Genomic DNA, 22,446 nt, shown 5'->3' with positions numbered 1-22,446 from the left:
CAAGACTATACATATCTGGTTGTCAAATAATATCCCATATTGGAGTGTATTCTTAAAATCATTAAGCAAATATAACTTGAGGAGGAAGACAGTGACAGAAGACTCTTAGTCCATGACCCCAGCCACTGCCTTTGAATCACATTCCCTCCCTGCCAGGAGATGACCACCCTGGGACTGCCAACACCAAGCTGAGTGAGCCAGCACTAGAGGAACAAATGGAGAACACCTTCACACCTCAGTAACAAACACCCTTGAGAGCAGGCATGTGAGGATCCTTATGAATCCCCCCAAAATGATGACTGTAGCCAACTCAATAAAATAAAGTTTTAAAAAAACAACACTCCAAATCACACCCACTCCAGATGAAGCCAAGTACAAAATAACAGAATAAGCTCCATGAGCAGCTGAAGAGCAGAAACATCCAGAGACAACTTTAAAATATTTTCTTCATCTTGATTCTCTTATTCTTAATTATTAAAAACAGCATGCAAATACATGCAAAAGACAAACTTTGAGAGCAAGATTCATAATGCTAACAGATACATAGGAAAACCAACCTCACCAAAAAGGTTGCTTTTATAGTACATTACTCTTTCCCCCCTTTCTCAGTTCCCACTATGCCCTAATTGTTCCACAGGTGTGAATTTGATAATCTCTAATGATCTCATTGCTTAACATATTTAAATGATTTATTAACACCTGATAGTTGAAGTTTGATGTTTTTGTTTCAGACTTCAGAAATTTCTTCAATGACAATGAATGTGACCATTCTTCCCCACATATATGTAGGCAAGTTTATGAAAACTTATCTCTAGGCCACCATGCTTGTATCAATGCCAATAAAAGAAAAATAGCAAGTTATATGTTTGATCATTTTTCATCTGTAATTAGCATAAATCAGATGCAAGCCTGATTGATAATTGCAAGTAAAAATTGCATGATTTGCTCTGCATGGGTATTTGTTTGTATATACACCTAAAATTCATGCCTCCTGTGAGTACAATAACTTAATAGGATTTACTGCATATCACACTGCTGTGTCTGAAGAGTATTGCAGCATGCTACTTATTTGATGTATATAGAAAGTTTTCCTAGGAGACTGAATGTTGAATATTTAGTATCATGCATTATACAAGACAATATTTTATTAGATATCTACGTATTTTCTTTGGTTCACTAGAACTTGCAAAATTGCAAAGTAACTTGGCTAGAAGGGAACTCTGGATGTCATCCAGTCTAGCCCCTTACCTTTCTCTGGAAACGTTTAATGTATATAACTGCAGTATGTGTCCATAAAGATGTTGCAGACACATGGATGATGCATGATGTGAAAATCCAACCCTGTGTCATTTATAGTGTTAAATTAAATAAAGACAAGACAATTGCTTTTGAAAAATATTCTGTAGCTGCATGAATTTTCATTCCTGAAAGCACAGGCTAAAGGCAGAGATAAAATCAGGTTCTCACTGGAAATACCCGACAGTTTAAGTTTCACAGGTTGCTCTACTTTGCATCACTGCAAATCTGTGCTTTGGAAGCTTCTGTTTATTTGTTTAGGTTTGTTTTTGTTTGTTAAACCAATTATTGGCTAAACTGAAATAATCTCAATTTTAATTTTTAAAATACGTTCAGGTTTGAAATGGTATTTTGAGCGAATCCAATAGTTTCCTTGCATAATGATAAGAAAAAAATATCTAGCTGATATCTGGCTTGTACACGGGGCGTTTCACATCTCAGAAGGTAAAGGCCTCAGACCAATGGTGTGCAGGAGTTGAGACATCTCTCCCATAAATCAGGCAATTAATTTCCTTCTAACAAGCCCTGAGTAAAGCTCTGTAAATCATTCACTGATACTGTCTGACACAGCTAGGGATTTGGTGCAGGGAATGCAAATCTGTAGCCACTGAGGACAGAATGTGTGGCTGTGTAGGGGTGGAAGGCAGTGGGCCTGCCAGCAGCTTCTGGGCTCTCTTCTGGCACCCTTCCGTGCTCTGCACTCTAGGAATAGCCCAAAGCCCACCCGATGAGCAATATGTGTGTAGCATTGCATGTCTGTTAGGCCAAAACATGATTCCAGATATGCTGTGGCTGGAGGCCAGCTTCACCCTGAAAACAGCAAAAATCCCCAGCGCCCATTAATGACCACAAACTGCCAAATTCTGCAGAGCCATTAGCCTCTTTTAAGCAAAAACTCTCTTTATTGTAAGAGCACAGAGAGCTGTTTTAGGCTGAAACTGAATGTTTTCATTAGCACTGAGCAGCCCACTGCTGAAACACCGGTGGCACTAAGGTCAGCGATGAGCTCCCTGATGGAAGTGCTACAGCAGATCAAGCATCTGCAGAAATCAGATCATGTTCGTGCAGGCCTAAGGTGAGAGAGAAACCAATTTAGAAGTATTTCAGTAATGCAACATCAGAGCAAAGTTGTGTGCTGCTGAACAGCCATCTCAATAACAAGTCATGCTCAGGGTGGGGTAAGCGTGCGAGTGGGGATGAGAAAGAATAGGTCTTTGTCAGTGATCACGCCAGGGCTCCAGATCAAAACATTCTTCAGCCTCAGAGGGGATTCAGCATCCAAACTTCGATGCAAACCTGAATCTCATTGCTACTCCTCTCAGCATACTGAGCTAAATCAAATTCCCATGCACGAGACTGAAACACGAATCCCAATTGCATTGCTTGGCCCCATCTCTAATTTTCGATATTATCAGTAATAAGATTTCCAAGGAAAAGTGAAGGGGCATCACACGTCTGTCACCCTGTACATAAAACATGCTGGACCAAATACTTGCATTTACATTTCGCTATCAAAACCTACAGAGGAATGTTTATTTAAGCAGTAGGGGCTCTGTGCCTATGTCTCCCTGTAGATATGCGTGTTGTCTCGATGCCAGAAATAAAGTCTTAGGGTTACTGAGGCAGAGGAAGCTATTGAGCTCAAGAGAAATTGAAGGATAGAATCCCAGTGTTTTTACTGGGATTTCTTTCATACTAATGAAGGCTTTTGCGTTAATGGTTTTTCATACAAAGGGGTGACCAGGCAGATACACAAGTGTGCATGCATGTATGTAAGCGAGGAGAGGAGCAGAGATAAAAGTGAATAGCTTTACACTAAAATTAAACCAGGCTTCTCCATAAAACAGATGTTATGGTTCTCTTAAAAGAAAAAAAAATAATAATAAAATTAAATTAACAGTGAACAGAATGTTCAGAAGGAATCTGGGGATGAGATTTTGGCATTAGTAATTCCCTATACTTAATCCATAAAAGTTTTCCTTTATGTTTACAGAAGGGGGTTAAAAAAAGAAGCAAGGCTGTTACTAAAGGATTTTAAGATACAGTGGAGATGTGAAAGGCACAGAAGATTTTCATTTCCTGTGTTATAGGGTGCAAATAATATCAGTATGAAAAACCTGGCAGGAAGATTTAAGATAGCAGTTTTTACATTGATAAGTATTTGTTCATTTCCTGACAACAAAAAATATAAATCTCTTCAGAAATTAAATACCCTGGCTTGTTGAAGCACTTTTGTGACGTTCTGTGGTAGACTGGCTTCCTTTCATTGGAAATCCACAGCTAGAATAATAATCACAGCATCAGTTATTATACTTGTATCAGTTCTGTGCGGCAAGAGGCTAATACAGTGTATGGCCGAATTCTCCTACTTTTGTGTCACTTATTTTCTCTGTGGGCCAGATTTGCATTTTAATGGAAGTAGTTTATAGACTTCTTTGCTGCCTTCATAGTGCCACAAGTGGCATCATTAAGTGAGTTAAGCCGGATTAATGCTGATAGTAAAGTCAGATAATACAATAACAGAGGCCTTCATTTCCATTTGGATTAGGTGAAGAGAGCAGGCCTGTCTGGTGCAGGGTGATAATTTGTAAGCGCGATATGTTGTACTTGAGAGGATAAGATTAAATTTAGTGGGTTTAACTGTCATCCCAGTAAGTCAATTACTTCATCTTTTCAGGCTTTGAATTTCTTTTATAAATAAAATAAATGGAATATTGAGCTGCTCCACAGCCATTTCGAGCTTCCATGAAGAAGAATTACACATGCTGGGCCAAAAAAAAAAAAAAAAAAAAAAAAAAGAGAGAGAGGGGAGGGGAAAAAGGCTTTCTGATTCAGCTCCATAAACAAAATACAAACCGCATTCAAGTGCCAGCATGGCAACAGCTCAGGAATATTGTCCATCTCTCATATCACAAGCATGACAGATTCCATTGTGACTTTAGTTTATCCATAATAGGAAATATTTATGTTGTGCCTAGCCTTTTCTATTTGTATCTAGTAGATTGTAGAAGGAATACACTAAAATACTGATCCCTGCTATCATTTAACTCTTTTACGTTTTCTCCTCAGCTTGCTATCTCCTGTATATTTAATGCTTACACTTTGCTGCTGAGAGAGTCTCAAATGGAAATAAATAAAGGAGATCTGTTTGATTTGGATCCGTATCAGATAAAACCGGTTTTAATTCTCCTGTCATCTCGCCCCGCCTCCACCCCATTTGGACACAAATCCCTACACCGCTGTTTCTTGAGCATGGAGAGTTTGACAACAAGGTTTCTGTAAATTAGATAGAGATAGATAAGCAACAACATCTTCATTTCTAGCCAGACCCAGCGTGAATACAGGTAATGTCAAGGGATGGTAGGCATGTCAACAAGGGAGTGCTTATCCGTAGCAGGAGGTGATTTCAGAAGCCCCCAAACTTGAGATCCTTTCATAACTTCATTTATGAGTACTTAGCTCTCTCCTGTGGTTCCTGCTGTGGGTCATTATCACATACAGGGTGAAAGAAACCTCTGCTATTCTCTCTAAAGCTCGTGTTAAATCTTCACATAACAATGAACTGAAGTCAAGGCCTGGTGTAGCAAGGTGCTAGGCACACTCATCTCCCACTGAAGTTGAGAAAGATCTGGCATTAATCTCCAGGGAGGAAGAAGGACATAGCTAAGGGCTAAGGCTCTTCATTCCCATAAGAATGTTGGGTAGCATGTAGCATTAGCTAATTCAGCCAAATGAGCATCCTAAGACCCTGGCATTAATGGACACTTCAGAGATGTTCAGCAAGCTGCAGGACTAAATCTACTGTATGAACCCACATACCTCAAGAAGGCAGAACACCCGGAGAGCCAACAGATAGTGATAGACAGATTTAGAGAGGTCTGCCTAGGATGTGTCACTACAGAGTGAAAGACTGCCTTCTGGGTCAATGTGGAAAGGAGAACCATATATTTTGACACTTATTCTGTGCCAAGGAACAAGACATTTTCCACACAATTAAGCTGACACAAATCATCAGTATATGACTATTTGCAATGGGCATTTATAGTATGTTTGCTTCTCCTTTATACAGATACATATCACATACAGCTCCCCAGAAGTCAGGGGAATCAGTCAATATCAAACCTGCAAGGCAAAGAACTGGGTCATTTCATGATACAAAGCTATACAAAATAAAATGGGATCTATCAAATTACGAAATCTGTATCTCAAGTGGAAGGCGCTGTTTAATATACAAAGGTTCTTCTGTAGGTAGGGGATCTTTTGTAAAGAAAGCTGTGTTCTGAAAAGTGTTAAGTAATTCAAATTTCATAATTGCATGCCACAGTTTGATGGTCAATTTGACTTTCAGGTATCTTAAAAACTGACTAACCTCTAAATTTTTCTCAATAGCTGACATTTACTTCCCATCTCTTGTTTTTGGATGATTTCTATAACTGTTTATATAAAGTTACTAAATGACTTTAATATTCAAAGGTTTGATGTGCTGATATATGGACTCTATAAACAAAATCCCAACCCTGAGTGTTCTTACAGATATCAGTCTCCCATTTTGTCTCAAATTAGCAATGTCACGCAAGCTTTGAGAGGCTGTAATTACAACTTCAACAGAGCAGAAAAGCCCCAGCAGACAGCCAGCCTCATTCTGCTTAAAAATGAGTCTTCACTTGCCTTTAACACTGGAGAGTTCTTCCTTCTTGCATCCCTGACTGTTGTGACTACAATCCAAATTCTGCCTTTTTTTAGACCCAGCAATGCCACAGTTTTTTTTTTTTTTTTTTTTTTTTTTTTTTTTTTTTTGTGTGTGTGTGTGTGTTTTTTTTTTTTTTTTTGTACAAATGTCAGCATGGCAGAATTTGACCAGCTTGACTTTAATCTGCCCTGATTTGTCACACAGTTCTGCCAATTGAGTTCCTTAGATGGTATGGAAAATTGGGGCTGCTTTTCTCCACAACGCATGTTCACACACTAGCATGGCCCACAGACAGACCCGTGTGCAATAAACAAAGAGCACAAAAGCTCTGTGTGTTTGTTACAACCAGCTGGGCTACCAGTCCCTAGCCACTAGCCATGTCAAGGAAATTTGGCTGTTTGCCAGAGTCAGGTACCTAGATGTCTCCCTTTGCCGTGCTATCTGAGCATCTCACTAGGGCTGGGGTTAGTTTTACAACAATTCTGTGAAGTAAGGCAGCATTAACCTTCATTTTATTGGAAATGAGCCACAGAAAGAGATCCAGGCTGGTACTCAAGATGATTAAAAATGCAGAGAAGTTAGCAATAAGTTCAGAAGCTACCTTTGCTGACTTTTCCCCCCTTCATCTTCTCAGGACCCATCTGACTTGCTTAGGCTGGGATGTGAACATCCCAGGGGACACATGCTTTATATCTTTTACTATTTAAATATTTTTAAATCTGTTTCTAAGAGATTTTACTGAGCACTATCCCTCACTGTCAATGGAGCACCCCAGAGGCTATGTTCTGTAGGGCTGAGCAAGGCTACGACCAGCTCAGTGAGGGAAGAGGGAGTTCTGTGCAGATCACCAGGCCTAAAACCCACTGGATATTCTGTCTGATGAAGTGCTCAGTCCAAAACCTTGTCAAGCTTCAATTATTCAAAAAGAAAGGAGAAATGGATGGCAACAGCCTTTGCCACGCAGCTGTCCAGAGGGACTGGCACTGTCAGGAGGTCCCCGGTGAACACTAAAGGACAGAGTCAATGGGGTGCACCAGAGCACACGAGATCCTTAGGGCCAGCTGTTATCCCAAGCTTCACATGGGTTTTATGGAGCTGTAGTTTCTCTGAAGCTGCTGAGGTGGCTTTGGGCTATGTGCTTGAAGGTACTTGAAATTTATGTCTGCACATGTCACACAGAGCTGGCTAAATTAATGCTCAAACAGAACATTAAAAAGTTAAGTTCTCCAGGTGTGAAATATGATTTTTCTAGATTAGTTCTCACCTGAGAAAGGACAGCTGTCCTTACTGATATCAGGAGCAGAAGCATGTGCATTTGCCACCTATCAGTGGTCTTAGAGTACACTCGTGTTTGAAAAACAGACAGATGCAAAGACAGGGATAAATCCAAACAAGCTGCTGCAGTATCTCAATTTGTTTTCAAGTAACTCTATATGGGCAAATATTAAACTGCGTGAGAAGGAAGGTCCTGCACCTGCCAAGTTTAGCCAAAACCAGGTCTCTTCTTACTATGTTTCTCTGCTGCAAAGCACAGGAGGTTTGCTAAGTTTGCACTAGACAGCTTTGACGAACAGGCAGTTGTCCAAAAATATCTTAAGCCTCCTAGAAACACGATAAAGAAACATGTATATTACAAATCCCATGTAAAAATGAGGGTTCTCAGAAACTGAAAGCTGAAACCTGTGCCAGCAAGTTTGAAAATTAGGATTTCTACCCCTGAGATCATGTTATCCCATTCACAGTACAGAGCAGAGGGAAAGTTTGGGAATTCAAATCCTTTTGAACATGATACTCTAGCTGCAACAGAAGCAGGAGATTTATAGATTTGTAGAGCAGTTAATACACTCTTGTATTTACAAAAGCATCAGATCTTGTACATTAGGTCAAGTTTTCCAGTACAGAGTGGTCTGTTTTTATCACTCAGTTAGTAAAATGCAGCATAAAATCCATTTTTTCTATCCTGGTGAAGATTACTTGATCTTAACAGCAGCTCCCAGCAACAGCTGAGTTGCAGGCAGATGCTTCCTGGCTGCAAACCTTTCTGCCCCAAGCCAGAAGGAAGGCAGCAATGGCAGAAAGATAAAAAATGCCAGGCTGGGTATGACAATAAGCCCAGCAAGGATGTGCTGCCCATCTGGGATGGTATCAATCAGGGAAGGCACTGGGCAGCTCTGAAAAACAAAAACAAAACAAAACAAAAACAAAACAAACAAACAAAATAAAGTAGTGTAGGATTAGGAAGGGCAAAATTATGTTTTAAGCAGCTACAAACAGCTATCCCATGAACTATGGAACACTGCATGCATATGAATTGTTAGCAGTAACACCTTAGTCTACTCGGGCTAAGAACACTAAATACAGGCTCATCGTACCTGAGAATCATCTCTTTTTTCTTTTTCTTATATCCTTTTAATAAATATTTTTGTGATGATAGGGAGAACCTACTGGTTTAAGAAGAGGAATAAGAGAAATTTTGTCAAAGAAAGGAATAAATAGCTGTGAAACAGGTATGATTTACATGCCAGGGAGGGTCACTAAGAGGGTTAGCTGGAGGAGTATGCAGCTGCATCAGTCCTGCAGGCAACTAACTCAGTGTCTAAGCCACATCTCAGCAAAGCCTACCTGCCAGAAGGAAAAATGCACAGTACATTGCAACTGCACACTGAGAAAGCTAATGAAGCATTCTTGGGATGAAAAAAGAGCTCAGCGAGCCTAGGTCAATAAAGATGGGCTGAACTCTAGAAATGAAATTAGTATTAGTATAAAATGAGAGGAATAAATATTATACAATAATCCATTTCTGCAACTTTGGACGCAAAAAATAAGTTATATTATGATACCCTGAGCATGTGATCATTCCCCTGGTGCCTGTACTATAATGTACAATGTTAGTTTTAAAGCTGAATAGGCTGTCTTATCCTTTGTGTTTTGGAGTTTTTGATGACTTTTCTGACAACAGCTTTGTCTGAGGAATTTGTAAGCCTTCTATTATATTTCCATGCACATGGAAAAAAGTCCTCATGTACCTCATGACATTTCCACATGCCTCGCTGCATATAATAGATACTCTTTCAGAAGATGCTGTTACTTTAAGGATTGACTTGTCATATATTAAGATTATATCTGTCAGATTGCCTAGATTTAGAGAGACCTTTTGGACTGGAAGCACATGGATTGCAACTTACATGTTGGTTTAGAAGATTTTATTATATGTTCTACATGTCTTGTGTCCATTGAAATGATTCTCAATTTTTTTGTGTTATGTTTTTATAAGATTTTCTTTCTTTATAAAGAGGGTTAAGGTAATTTCCTCACAGTTTTTATTACATATGAAGTTGTTGGAATAATGAGGGCAATAAAATTGAATTTAGCATTGTCTTTATTGGTATGAAGGTTACATTCATAAGCTTTGTTTGTTTTAATAGGTTTATTGTACGGTCTTAGGCATATGCTATTATGCAGCGATGGATATGCTTTGAATATTTTTGTAATTGTGGGTAGTATAAAAGTCATTTTCTGTTAGATTGCACAAATCCATTACATTAGTAGAAAGATACATTATTGTAATAGGATTAATGTGCAACACATAAACATGATCAGTAATATTCTTTTTGATAAATTATCTCATTTTAATCACTTGGAATGTAGAGAGATTTCAGGATAGTTCCATCTTTGATTTGCATAATTGTATTACAGACAGACAAATTGCATTATATTCTTCATTAACAATAGATGGCTTGTATAACTATTGTATTTTTGAAGGCACTGCTCTTACGTTCGTCCTGTAATTTGTCATTTTATGACACTACTGTTTAGCTTAGTTTAGAGAGAATAGAAACTAAAAGATTATTTGATTTTAGCTGAGTACAGTAATATCTTTGCATTCAACTGTAATGCAGTAAGCTATTGTTTGTTTTAACAAATTATAATCCAACAGCTAAAGTTAGTTAAAAAATATTCATCTCGTTTTGGCAGATCCCACATTCATGGCTTTTCACAGCAAAATGTCAGTGCTTGCAAATGAACTTCAATATAAAAACACAACATAAAATTAAATTAGATCCATCAGAATGTTTTCTACTTCTCTGCTTGGGCTCTCTCACCCCTTTTCATATTTTTCTCCCTTATGTATGCACACACACATCAACACATGCTCTGTCTAGTTTTCACTGAGTTCTCTAGGGTTTTGAAATTCCATAGGGTAAATAAAACAGCAGAATTGCAAATTATATCATAAAATGTATTATTCATTTTTTCAATAGCCAACTGCTCTCTTTAAAGATTATGTGTCTTCTCTATGAAAAGCTAAATACTTTCAGAGATATTTTAGGATAAAACAAATTATTTTTTCATTTTTCTCTAACCAAGCCTTCTTCAATCATTTTTGACTGCTAAGAATACCAGTAAATTAAAAGTTAGTAGCTTGAGACAGGTTTGCACTCCTACCAAATCAAAACCAGCTTCTTATTTTAGAAAATCTAATTGTTGCATTCTATTAGGGCACCTTGAGTGTTGTGATTCTTTCAAAAGAAATTGGGTTTAGAAAGAAATTTGTATGGCTAAATCACAGATACTTTTGTTTGATAATGAAACGCAAACTTAAGTTCCTGATTTAAATGCAAATGAGAAATCAGGCCTACCTCGCTGAAGTTTTCTACGTTAAATGGAATTTCAAAAATCTCAGCCATTCTAATAACTTGATCCTAAATTTAGGTTGTTAGTTTAGTTCCCAGTCCCACAAAGTCTTTTGTACTTATTTATTGTTGCATGTGATGAGTAGTTCTAACAGCGTTGATATAACCACCCTGAAACAAAAGCCCAATCCATAATGTCAATGAGAGTTTGGCAAGGTCCAAAGAGGCCAAGATTCCACCCTCTTCTCCCACCTACAGATATTCATCACAGATCAGGATCCTAAATAAGATTTTTTTATTTTGTTTTGTTTTCACTACAATACATACTGCAAATAAACTTTACAGAGATGGAAAAAGGAGAAAGGATAAACTTTGGACCAAATTTATGATTTTCCTTTGGGAGTTAAAATGCATTATTACAATATTTTTGAGGTTTATAATGTTTTATATTTTATGATTATTTAAGTCAGAAATAAACTAAAAATCTGCATCTTAGTTTTTTTCATTTTCCTGAAGAAACATAAAATTACTAAACCACAAGTTCACATAAATTTGTTGGAACTACGGAATAAAAAGTATGAAAAGTTAAGTACAACAGAGGTAGAAGAACACAGCTAACTCCATTCACACGGAACTGAATAAAACGTCTTAACTTCATTTGGTTATGCTCTTTAATATTGGTTATTCCTTTTAGTCTTCTTAAAAGAGCATTCATAGAAGTTGTATTTGCCCACATCAATGCTGAAAGTCGTATGAGATATTTTTGCAAAAGGCTGAAGGTTAATATTTTTCTGTGTCTTCTTGAAATATCTTTGAATTTCTAAAGTGTTGCTTGGCAAAATCTTAGTGCTCTTAGTGCTCCAATAAGGGAGGATAAACACCATCTGCACCATCATGTGACCTCCATGGCTGACTGCATACTGAGAATCAATAGTTAATGAACTCTGCATATGCAAGGACAGTTTCTGAAATAGACTGGTGAAAGGAGTTCATATCCTAGTGCTGACGAATGGGTAAATGTATAAAATTCAGTCTGCTTACAGATAATTCCCAAACACAAAATAGAATTACATTTGCAAGCAATTTATGACCAACAATTTGCCAAGCAGTCTACATTTACATCATCTCTGTCAAAAGTCATTTTAAAAAATGTTTCAGCGCTGATATCTACAGCTGACCTCCCCAGCCCACATGCCATCATACATAGCTGATGTGTCAATTGGAGAGGTTTTTATGCTGCTTGACACATTGGATCATACACAGAGACAAACTGTGTTATTTTTTTTTCTTTTTTGGTGGTGGTGTTTTTTTTTCAGTTCCAATGTTTTGTATGTTTTGTAAATGTACACATTGCAAGGCAATTGAGATTTAAGGTCATGCATATTTAACATCTAAAGGACTCCAGGAAATATCTTTTCACTGCTTATACTAAATAACCAGAAGTCTCACAAAAAAAAAAAAAAAAAAAAAAAAAGTAATGTGAAATATAACCTTATGCTGTTATTTACCATCACAGTAGGTACTCAAATCAAATACACACAGGCCAAACTTTCTTGGAAGCACAAATCTTTACACTATTTTGGGAAGGGCAAAACAACCCCATCCTTCACCACTTCAGCAGTACCATGGCTCATCAACAAATATACTCTTCAAATGATCTCTCTCTCAGTTCTCTGTATGAAAAGCTAAACTCCTCTCACTGAAGTTCCAGCCACCATAAGCAGTCAGTGGGACCATCTCACTGTAGGCAAACTGGGCTTGGAAATGAAGATGGGAAGGTTTGACTTATGGCCACAACCAACTCATCCTCTGAACCTTTTCTGCTTTCACCTCTACATACAGGGTTTGTTCTTTCCATTAAGATGTCCCACAGCAGGCTTGACTGCTTGTGTGTTTTGACCACAGATATTAGGAAATAAATAAGGACCAATATTTTAGGATGTATTTCTTCTTCTTGTAATAGGTTGTCTTCCACCACCCAAGTCTTATTCAGGTAGTTGAGAATGTTCCCTCAAGAGTATATATTACAGCATCAGTGTTTTTAATTTTTGAAAGATTTCCTCATCACTAAGTGGATAATTATAAATAGCAACAGACATAAAAGCCATTATATCTGAAAATATATCAAACCAACCAAGAAAGAAACAAACAAAACAACAAACAAAACAAAACAAAAAATATTTCCTGTTTTTTAGCATTTCCCTGAAAGTCATTCTTTTCTCCGTTGTTGTTGTTGTTGTTGTTAGTTTGTTTATTTGTTTTTTCTTTCAGGGATCTCTCTTAACAGAAAAATTGGTTGCATATGCTGTACTGTCCGCATAGAAACTAAACATAACTCCCTTCAGAAATTAATAATATTATGTTCCACTTCAATGGGAAATCAGTGTACATAAATTAATGAAAATTTCCTGTGGATGGTGGTGAAGAAAGGCACTCACTGTGCTGCTGAACTGATGCAAATAGACATTTAATGATGGGAAGATTTATGGATGATGAATTAATGGGGCCCATAGACAGTCTATGACAGAATATGGGTGTCCCCCATGAGTTAAATGTTTTCCTTTGTGCCTGTAAATGAGCCGGAAAACATACTCTGGTGTTTTCTATCTTAGACATTATGTAAGGATTTTTTTTTTCCTGTCATGAAAAACAGCTCTTTCAGGCAATCACATACATGTTTGCTTAAACACAAGAATGTGCTTAAATGCTTCTCTGAAGTTTGGCTTCAAAAACTGACCAACCTCTGCTGTTGTCTTGCACATACTTCATGGCAGAAGAGCATAAAAGTAGTCATTAGAAATTACCTCTTGTCCTTGGCTATCTCACTAATGATTGTTCTCTCTTATTCCCTTTCAGACCTGTAAAAGTTAAATCAGGGCAATGTTGGGATCTTCTAGGCTTTCCAGATTCCCTCATTTCAGGCTCACTATCAGCCAGAGAGTGACAGGATATTTATTTAACTCTGCTACTGGAACATTACGTGGTTCTTTCAGCACCAGCCTTAGAGCCATATATTTAAGAGGAACTTCTGAAAGGACAGCTTTTGAAAAATCTTCCCCCAGCACACAGAGAGATGCCCAAAGTGGTATTGGGCATCTCTTTTGTAGGCCATCACATACAGACCTGGGGAAATGAGGTTTCTTCCTCCTCAATCTTCTACTTGTTATTTTTGCTTGCTGTTGATGAACGATTTCAAATACAGCTCTTTGAATACAAGTAATAACCAAATCTTGTCTGTCTGAAATTAAATATTTTTCTAATTAAGTTTATTTTTTTTCAGAAATCTGAGGTCTTTTCATACAACCAGACAAGCTAGAGGAAGGAGGGGGCATTTGGATTGTGTGCAGGATATCACATTCATTAATGTGTTGTCTAGTGCACTTTTAAATATCAAAGAAGGCAGCTTCCAAAAATTTCCCTAGGGGTGATATTTCCTTATTTATTAAAGCTCACACTTAGAAAGCACTTGCCAGTGTTTGCATCCATCTATTTTTATTCTATTACTCCCAGTTATGATATAGCAAGGATCACTAACTATTAATTTATTTTGATGATTAAAGCTAACCCAATAATATTTGATCAAATAGTCATAACACATTTAAGATTCCCAAGTCAGAGATTATGTTTGGTAATTTACTACGTATAGTAGCTATTGGAGCTGTTGGATTTCAATGCTTTCAAAATTTTCCTTGTGATGTGCAACTGTTACATAGATTTTAAATATCTCACCACCAAGAGACTGTAGTATATACCAAGTAAGTCTCTTAAGAGATATAAAAACACATGATTGTCCTCCTGTTCCTTTCCCCAAATTGCCCTAGAAAGCATCCAGTCATTTTAGATGAAGGGAACAATGACTTTTAAGGGACTTAAGTGCATTTACAATTCAGCCTTGTATAAATAATTGTTTATATCTGCAGGAAACATGAAGAACTTATGTTATTCCTTTCAAAAGTTATCTTATACACATATCAAAATAAAAGAAAATTTCTGAAGTGGTTAGGTAGCAGCATCCTACAGAGAATAAATATAACCTCAGGTACAACAGGTATTTTTGCAGAGCACCCATTGGATCTAATACTTAGCTCTAGATCAAACATGTGGGCTGTTGTGGGATCTGAAATTGGGCTTTCCAAAAAGCTCACAGGATTCATGTTTGCCTTTTAACTGTCAAAAATAGGCACTCCATAGACTTATAAGCAATGGGTTTATCTCGAATAACAGTAAATGGCCTTCTAAGGTCAATATATTAGTTTTCCTCTAGATATACAGTTTCAATAGCAAGCGATGCATGAAGTCTGTTAAGCCTTTAGAATTGTCTATCAGTTCTGGGAATTATAGATTTTAACCCATATAGATACTTGGCTCAACCGCAAAATGAAAAATCATTAAGGAAAAGGCACTGTATATCACTCCAATGTGCATTTGTGATTTAGAATTGGCATTTCAATACACAAAGAAAATTTCTAGAATCATCTGGCTAAATGCAAATGATTCTATAAATACTTTAAATAGCAGAAACAAAAAGCTCATCAGAATCTACTACTCATTCAAGTGTATATTCTTTTTCTATTACACATCCATAAAAACAAAACAAACAACAACAACAACAACAACAACAAAAAACTTTGTACTTCTACAGTTGATTGAATCAAAATATGAGAAGATCTGAAAACACTTTTGTAGTTCTCTTGAAGTTGTACTACTACTGTAATGTGTTCCTTGGTAGTGCATAGGCCATGTTCTATAAATAAATGTGTTTCATTTTCGATTGGAATATCATTAATCAAACCACGGTAATAGTGAAGTATTTAAAACAAGTTTCTCTAAAGAGTGGGTAGAACACTCCAACAAGCTACTGATATAGTCCTGCTACATGATGGAGCAACACTGATATAAACCGAGCTGAGGATATGGCCTTCTAACTTTGGATTTCATGACAGTTTGGACTTGACCTTCTTCCATTCTTAGAGGCTCTCAAAGCAACTCCAACATAGTAATGAACTCTCACATCTCTCCTTCTGATAGACAAACTTATGTTATTCTTCTCCCTGTTTAATTCACAGGGAAAATCAAACAAAAAGAGGTAGGTTAATCTGAAGGCACCATATCTGTAGATCAAACCAAGGGCAACTAGGTTATAGTGGCCTACATCTTGTATCTTCAGAAGTAGTTGACAGCAGCTACCGTTATATACAGCATTTCACCTGAAGTCAAAAAACTATTTTATGGATGAAGAAATAGGAAAACTGAGAAAAGAGTAACAGTAAAAAGCCCTCCATGTTGTAGGAACCAACCCAAAATAATCAGTGTCCAAGCAGTTTGCCCCTGCCTTCTGAAAGAAACACCAGGGAGCCGACAGCTTGGGCGTTCAGGCCCTATCTAACCTGAATACACCATGACAATAGGAAAACAGTAGCAAAACCATCTGTAACTCTTTCCTATAGAAAGATGGGTTTTACACTGAACTTTCATTTACAGAGTGGATAGCTAGAATGTGGTTGCATGGTGGCTTTCTTGATTGCCAGGTGACCGTGAACACCTCCGGCCTTGATCCAGGCCAGCTCCAATATGGATAACTTACAGCATTCAGCCACCTGCTTTGCTGGAGCAATACTGCAGCTCCTGAGGAGCAAACCACCTGTGTCAATTTTTCCTTTGCAAAATGGAAGATCCATAATACTGGGTGTTTGTGAAGCTGAGTTAATCTATGAGCATTAAGCAGAAGAAGAAGCTCAGGCAGAAGGAAACCTGCAGCATCTCTTTTCAAGAGGCTCCACCAGAGGCCAAGGCTCAACTGGACCCTCTTTGGGCTGAGTGCCCTTGGGGAATTTCAGCCTGGGGCCTATGGGGTTCCTGGAGATGTTCAGTGGAAGAGTCTCACACAAGAGAAAGACAATTACAGTAATTTATAGGACACAATTAGTATAACATGACATTAATGTTTGCAAATTTAAGACACAAATCAACACTGTATCTGTTAAAAGCAACTGGTGCTTGCTATCAGCTTCATATTTTGATCCTTAATGTATAACACTGAAGGTAGAGAGAGAGAGAAGGAACAAAAGGCAGAATTACTTCCCTAAGATTCTCTAAGGATTTCAGGCAGAACAATAAAAAACTAAATTAACTTATTAATTTTTATCACCTGATGAGGATAATTAGCAAACAGTGCATAATGACAGCAAATAATGGCTCTCTTTTCCCCCTATTAAGATAGCTTAATGACTGTATTTTCCCAGTCTTAAAGCTGTGCTGTATTTACCAGTTGCACTTACCTGAAAAATGTTTTGTCTGTCAATACTGCAGTTAACAAAATGCTTAACTATAGCACATAATGATCCTAACACAAAACAGCCTTTGATCTGAGCACAGAGGCTTTCACAGATCAGACTGTGCTGAAACCTCTACAACAGCAACTCATGAAATATATGTGAAGTAGCGAAATTTAATCATTCACTTCATCTTCTCCGTATGATGACTAATAAGCAACCTTCATTTATGAGGTGCTCCTTCTTTACGAGTTTCACTATCCATGTATGAATCCCAGAACAACCATCTAGAGAAACCTGATGGTAGAACTGCATTTTAATATAAGCACTTGAATATACAGCTTCAGGATCCAGGTACCCTTTGGTAACATTGAACTCTCCCTTTGGGTTTCAAGGTTGTGAATAAGGTTATAAGGCTTGCTCTGTACTCGCACCAAGAGACTTTGCAATTAAACCTGGGGAAATGGCTTTGCTGAATTCACTAGTGTTGCAAGCAGCTTTTTGCAACAGGAACAAGATGCAAAATGTCTTGTCCAATGACGGAGTTTTCATGCTATATCTTCAGCAGCCAGTAACTCTGATTGCATTGGCAGCTATTGCTATCTACCGCCAGACAAAACAAATTCAAACTAATTTGGACAGAGTATAAAATATACCTCTTCTCAGGGCACAGCCTTGCAAGACCTCCGGAGACCGAACTCCCATTGATTTCCCTTGATTTAAAAGGCACAAATGATTCGCATGACCAGATCCAGAATGGATAAAGATGGAGAACAGCAGTGATCCTGATATCATCCTAAAAGCCTCTCTGACCCCCACGGTATTGGCCATCCTTTAATTCATCTGTCACAACTGTATCTAACAGAAGTATTTACTTTCAAGGATCTTCCCAGCTTGCCCTATTTTACCTACACTTTCCTTGCCACAGCCTAAATGTCAGCTTCTGGCTCTTCCAGATGTCTGTATTCATCCAATATCTGTTGTCATATGAAGAGATCAGAAGTGTCTCGTAGTTCTCTCTTTGTACAGCAACTTGCACAACAGGACAACGGTCTGTAAGCAATGCTCCATTGTTAAGTAAAGCAAAAAATATCTACAAGAGAAAACTACAGAAAAGAAACAATATTACTATTCCTTCTCAAATTCAACTGTTTGATTATCTGGGAAATAAAAACAGTATAAATTCTGACTTAGCCCTAACCTAGCTGATTCTTTTGGAGATTTAACGACTAATATAAGCAATTCTTCTGGATTTGTTGTTGTTTTTTTTTCACCCTATTTTTTTCCTCTTTAATTAATTCCCTGTTAATAGACATTAAACGAGCCTCTGCAGCTTTTCAGGAAGATAGCATGTGACATTTTATCATCACCTAGATGATTAAGGTGCTAGTGTCTCTGAGGCTTCTAAATTTTGTGTTATTCCTTACAGTTGTATTAGCTAGATGTACATCATGCTGATGGATGTATAGCTTTTCTGAGAAAAGGAGCTTACCTCATTCTTTCCTCATGCAATATGGGAGAGAGAATTGTACGACAGTAACCATAGTGTATTTTGCCTATCTGGGAAACATGTACAAAAGTTTTTGTTTGTTGTTATTTGATTTGGTGTATTTTGATGTTGGTTTTTGCTCTTTCTGCAGAGGAAGACCTTCCACCACGAATGCCTCTTGCTGTGGTTCCCATGGGTCCACAGTTCATGACTCATTCAGTAATTAATTTACTAATTTTAGAAGAATCTGTGATTGAGACTGTAACAAAAAGATTTTGAAGTATGGTTGTAGGAAGTGTAGAAGTTGTACTTCTACTTTGAAGTAGAGGTCACTACATAAATAAATAAATAAATAAATAAATAAATAAAATAATAATAATAATAAAAAAGATATTTTCTTCTTACTTCCTCTCTCTTCTTCCATGGTTTCATTCAAGTTCTTTCATCAGCCATCAGTAAGGTCTGTTGCAAAGCAGGACTCTGAAAGCTAGACCCAAACATCAAAAGAACAGACTTTACCATACATGGCTGCAACAAGTTATATGGCTATTCTGTGTTGCCAGAGAAGATAGGCATTTTTTGTTTTTGTTGGATCCAGTTGGTCCTATCCTCTCATTACAACGAATATGTGACCTTGACGATCTTACTGTTTCAAACAAGAGCCCACTAAAGAAGCTTATTTAACAGCAGGGGACAATTCAGTAAAGAATCTCAGAAGATCCCAATCCTTCAGCAGCTGGATTTTGTGCCAACGAATAATCTGACAAGTAAAGCAAACTTGTCAAAACTAAGTTCATACAGCCTGAAGTACCTGTCAGACACTCATCCTTTTTTTTTTTTTTTTCTTTTTTTTTTTTCTTTTTTTTTTTAACCATCTTTGTCATGGCTATTTTGAAATAGACTTGAACTAGGAAAAAGTTGTTGCTTCTACCAAGTTTTTCTGTGCATACAGAAGATCAATACACATGGAATATTATCACTTATTGCAAAAGTGGAATTGTGTATCTTAGCCACTAAGGAGAACCTGGAAGAATTAAGGGATTCCTCTGTATGTAAATATATATTTGCAAATACACAAATGCCTACTGATACTATAAATGTTATATAATATGCTGGCACTTGTTCAGAATTTTGAGGCATTGGCATTATTTTAATCATTTTTCCATTGAAGTAAAGAAACTGCATGTATAATTAAACAGTTGTATTGTATTGTAGAAATAACCATGTAATGACATAGTTAGAAATTCTTGGTTTTTCATGGTAACACCAAGTATAATTACCATGTAATCTGCAGAAAGCAAACAAGACTGTAATTATTCTGTAATCCAATTTAATTACAGGGTAACATATTTGTTATTTCTTCCCCATAAAATATAAATGCAAAGGAAATAAACTGGTAGAGAAAAGATATCATTCCTTTGAAGAAACTTACTTAATTTTTGAAATATATATATATTGGTTGACTTGCATATCTATGTCAAAAGACACAAATGAAGCAAGCATTGGACATCCCTTGGGCATCCCTGCAGTGCATTATCTGGAGTTGCTCCATTGGGAGAGATACCTTCTTTCATTTTTTCTTTCCTTTTTAGTTGCTAAAGCTGCAATACTTCCATGAAAGTTGAAACCACATATATGTATGGTTCTATAGGAAGATACTGAGTTAAAATCATAATAAAAGGGCGTCTTGTAAGTATTCCCCAAATAGGCTTCCCTATGCCACCTGCCTCAGCGATGAGAAACCAGCAGAGAATGAGCTGACTGTGTCTGTTCTGCCCTTTGCCGTGACAGGAATCACATCTGCCTGTTGACACTGCCTGTTGGCATCATTCTTTTTTTTTTTTTTTTTTTTTTTGAAGTGCCCACTTTCAGTTATTCAGAGAGAGTTGGCTAAGGCAGATCTGAACGAGCTACTTCTACCCAAAAACTCCAACCAGTTAGAGATCAGATCTTTCCCTAGACAGAAAGAAAAAAATAAAAATTAAAAAAAATAATACCATAAGCTGTACTTAGGGTATTTTGGTATTACCCCACTCACACTCCCATTTTAGCTCTATAACTCCAGTCAAGTTGAAAAGCTGTGCCACCAATACACAGGGAGAGATGAAAGCAGCAGATTCCACCTACTTCTGCTGTAAGTTTAAATGACTGCCCTCTAGAGCCAACAGTTTTAGGTCCAGTTAGAAACTTTTTAACAGTTTGACTATCATATGGCAAAAAATACTGTTTTTTATGTGATATATAGACAGTTTTGAACATATTTTTTTCTTTTTTTTTTTTTTTCTTCTGCTTTCTGTGAGAAACAACAAAAGAGCATTTGATCCCGTGAACTATCTTTACCCACCTGCTTCTGCTCCATGTACTCTTCTTCTAGTCCATAACCACCTTCAGACCACTCAAAAACCCAGCCTTGGTATGACAAGATTGGGTCTACAAGCTAGCAATACTCCACTTTTCTAGACTGTGTACATAAAGGACATACACAAAGTCAAGATAATGTCATTAAAAGCTAAATTGTCAACCTTAAGTGCATTGCTGCTCTCTTTCTGTGCTTTAGAAGTATAATTTGAACAACACTAGGGACAACAGGTGCCTTCTTCCCCATCAGAAATTAAACTTAGCACATAGTACAAACCCCATGATCCCAGCACCACTCAGTCCACAAGTGAAGCCCAACGTCTTTTTGTTCACAGTGCATTTCTGTACAGCACTCTGGTCTACTTCTAAACAGGAATCTGCAAGACTTGACCAACACTGTTAGATCAGAAGGGCACAAAAGCAAGCAGATCTGCTCCAACCTACTTCCATTTATCATGCAAGCAAAAACCCTCACAGAATTCAGAGGCCATTGGAGTTATAAATTACTGCATTGCAAATAATCACTTTGCCCTACTCTGCCTGGCCTGCTCTGATCTCCTCTTCTTTTCCAACTTTGCACCACTCTAATCCTTAGTGTTCAGTTGTTAATCCTTTTGAGAACAAGATGAAAAGTGGTGCAGTAAAGCAACGTTTGAGGGCATGCAAACAATTATACCTCTGCCCTTAGCAGGTGCTGTTTCTATTTCTGGAAATTGTTTAAAGCTCTTCAAAGTATGAATAGATGGAAAGTACTCTTTCTGCTCTGTTTTCTCATACACAGCACCTTCTTAATGAACAATACATTCCACACTAAAGGAGTCCTGGGGGTCAGGTTTTCACTTAGAAAATTTGGGCACTCGTCATTAGATATTAAATAAAAGCTCAAGACATTTCCTCTATTTTGATGCAAATATGATTTTGAATGTGCATAGTGTTCAGTTTTAGAGCATGAAACATATACACCACTTGAATGAATTGGGACAATAGACTTCTGTCTCCTAGAATATAAGTGTGAATTTCTGGGGAGGGGGATAGGAAGAGGCAAATTTCAAGGGTCACACACTCCTGTAATACTTTCTTCCTATCTGCCTCCTGAGCCAAGTTTAGAAGATTAAAATGAGGAAAGGCTATTACACAGCAGTAGTTCTAAAAAGAGAATACTTATAGCAACATGCCCACAGAGAAGCTGTTTTGACAGTCTGCCAGATGCACACAGGCTTCTGACCCATGGTTTGAATTTATGAATATTTATTTTTGGATAAAATACAGCAGCCTGGAAGTGTGGGGCTGATTTTTTTCTTTTTTCTCTTTTTTTTTTTTTTTTCCTTTGGTCACACTGCTGTAGAAGTTGCAATTGGGAAACCACTTCGGGATGAGACTTGTTGCAAGATCTATTCCTGCTTAAAGACTAGAAGTCCTCTGGGGAACAGCTTGGCAGGGTAGAGAGGGAGTCTCTGCTTCTTGCATGCTGTCTTTTGCATGTTGCTTTTTCCTTTTCCTCTTAATGGAATGAAGCATATGCAATCATGTCATGTCTGAATGTTCCCTCCTCCCTCACCTTTTCATTTTGCAAATGATTTTAGAGCCTACTAGGCAATCGCAGCCAAATTTGTCAGAGGGGTGGGTATTAAGTCTCTTCAAATTTCCTGAAATATAGCAGGTGAGAAGGCTGAGAGATTGTATTAGTGGCCCCATGGAAGAGAAGAC

Source organism: Aythya fuligula, chromosome 6 (assembly GCF_009819795.1).
Source record: "Aythya fuligula isolate bAytFul2 chromosome 6, bAytFul2.pri, whole genome shotgun sequence".
Lineage (NCBI taxonomy): Eukaryota > Metazoa > Chordata > Aves > Anseriformes > Anatidae > Aythya > Aythya fuligula.
The sequence above is the reverse complement of the archived record's forward strand: the minus strand, read 5'-3'. Positions refer to the sequence as shown.